This window comes from Chinchilla lanigera, unplaced genomic scaffold (genome assembly GCF_000276665.1).
Source record: "Chinchilla lanigera isolate Chin_1 unplaced genomic scaffold, ChiLan1.0 scaffold00033, whole genome shotgun sequence".
NCBI classification, from domain to species: Eukaryota; Metazoa; Chordata; class Mammalia; order Rodentia; family Chinchillidae; genus Chinchilla; species Chinchilla lanigera.
The window spans coordinates 8,778,332-8,781,058 of NW_004955434.1; positions in this window are offsets into that span (position 1 = coordinate 8,778,332).

Sequence of the window (2,727 nt, forward strand, 5' to 3'; positions counted from 1 at the left end):
GGATTTAGCTCAGCGGCAAAAGCGCCTGCCTGGCAAGCGCAAGGTCGTGAGTTCGGTTCCTGGTACGGGAGAAAAACCAAAAAAAAAAAAAAAAAGAAGTAGTAGGCAGAGACTTCATGCACAAAACCCAAATTGCACAGGAAACACTTCAAAGAGTCAACTGGGATCTCATCCTATTAAAAAGCTTTTGTACATCAGAATAACTCACCAACAGAGTGAAAAGACAACCCATAGAGTGGGGAAAAAACTTAGCTAATTGTCCATCAGACAGAGGGCTTCTATCTAGAACATATAAAGAATTGAAAATAATCAAACCCCCCAAATTCAAAGACCCAATACAAAAATGGCATCTGAGATGAATACACACTTCTCAGATAAAGAAATACAAATGACAAATAAAGAAATATTCAACATCATTGTTCATTCAAGAGATGCAAATTAAAACAACATAGTAAGAATGACTATCATTAATAAATCAACCAACAAATGCTGGAGAGGCTGTGGGGAAAAAGGAACACTTCTCCATTGCTGGTAGTAATGTAGACTGGTGCAACCACTGTGGAAATCAGTCTGGATATTCCTCAAAAATCTATGTCTTATTTAACCCAGCTGCTCCCCTTTGGGGTTTTTTCCCAGAAGAATTAAAAACATCATACCACAGTGATATATGTGCATCCATGTTTATAGCAGCACAATTCATCATAGCTAAATCTTGGAAACAACCCAAATGCCTATCAACCAAGGAAGGGATAAAAAAAAAGTGGTATTTTTATACAATGGAATACTATTCAGCTATAAAGAAGGATAAATTTGGAACATTTATAGGGAAGTAGATGCAACTTGAGTCCATACTTACAAGTGAAATAAATCAGTCTCACATGTGTAAACATTGTATTGTCTCCCTAGTATAAGAAGATGAAAGAGTACACAAGACCCCAAATGTACAACAGATATTGTGAAATGGAAAGAAAATGCTCAAAAGGAATGGGACTGGAATGGGGGAAAAGAGAAAAGAAGGAAGGGAAAAGGAAATATATATATATATATTTATCTATCCTGTGGGAGTGTGTGTACATATACACACACACATATACACACGATAGTTAAGATAGTTATATTACTAGTTGTTATTAGCGCATTGAAAGGAAATGTTTATGCCTATATTTTTGATCAATTTTTCATGCCTATATCTTGTAATATGAGCAACTACTTTGAAGATAACAATATGCATTGTACTAACCATTGTTACTCTCCTATAATCTTGTTTTGAAATTTTATAACATTGTTTTTGGTGTTTATTTCTCTTTTCTTTAAAATAAAAAAATAGGACCATTGTCTGCTTCAGGGTAGCTTTGGTGGAGGATTTCAGCAGAGAGCTGCCAGGCACCAATACTACTGAAAACTAAGTGCCTGAGGGCTTCCATCACAAAAAGGCTCTGGGTGAAGTATTACAAACATTCTCCAAACATCAAGTATTAACGAAGACGGGTTAAATGAACTCCCACACTGCTGGTGGGAGTGTAATGTGGTACAGCCATATTGGAAAACTGGAAGTTTCTAATAATGGCTGAACATATGGTTTATCACCCGGCATCACCCATGCTTCAGTATGGATAAACTTTCATGACATCATACTAAGTGAATTAAGCTAGTCATAAAAGGACAAACATCCATAGATACAGAAATTCAAACTGGGGTCTCTGATTAGGAGGCTTAAGGGTGGGGAACAGAGAGGTAATATTTGATACAGAGTTTGGGTACAGAGTTTCAGTCTGAGAAGATGAAGAGCTTGCTGTGGATGGTGTTGATGTTATAGAACAATATGAATGTACTTAATACTACTAAATTCATAATTGAAAGTGTTATGTATATTATACCACAATAAAAACTGAACTTAAAATAACAATAGAAATTTATTTATATTTTATCTCTCATTATAATAAAAATGCTTATTTTTAAACCCTGTCCACAGAAAAGACCTAAAAACAATGACATCATCATAGCAACGAGCCCCCATCACCAAGAGTGTAATTAAATACTGTTCCCCATAAAAAGAACCCTGAATTCTTTAAAGAACTGACCAATTCCGGTTCCAGGGCTAGAAAGGTACAAAACTATCTTTGAAAGCTCTTGCTGTGCCAGAAAATAAGACTACCACGGAAGACAAAAGTGTATTGAAAAGACACAAAGGCCAAAACAAAGGAACTCCCATTGGCCAAAGATGGGACAATTTGAGGGTGTGACTGGAAGACATAAATCCATCCAATACATACAAAATTCACATGTTCATAATAATACTCTAATGAAAAACCCCCAGCAGTTCCACTGCAAGTTGCTAAGGCAACTTCTGAATTCACTATTGAGAAACCAATAAAAGAAAAGAATTAAGTACTTATCTTCCCTTTTCTTCACGAATTCTATTGCCATGCAATTGATTCCAGCAAATAAACTAATAAGGAATGATAATACTAGAATGAGTTAGTCAGGTGTGGTGGCACACACATGTAAACCAATCATTCAGGAGGATCACAATGAGTTTGAGGCCAGCTTAGACTATGCAGTGAGTTCAAGGCCAACATGAACAACAGGGTGAGACCCTGTTTCAAAACAAACAAACAAATGAATGAATTACAATGAGTTAAATATAGAAAACTTCTTTCCATATATGTTGTAGTTTGGGGTTTGCAAGGGGAAACAATACAGGACACATAATTTGTTTATTTATCT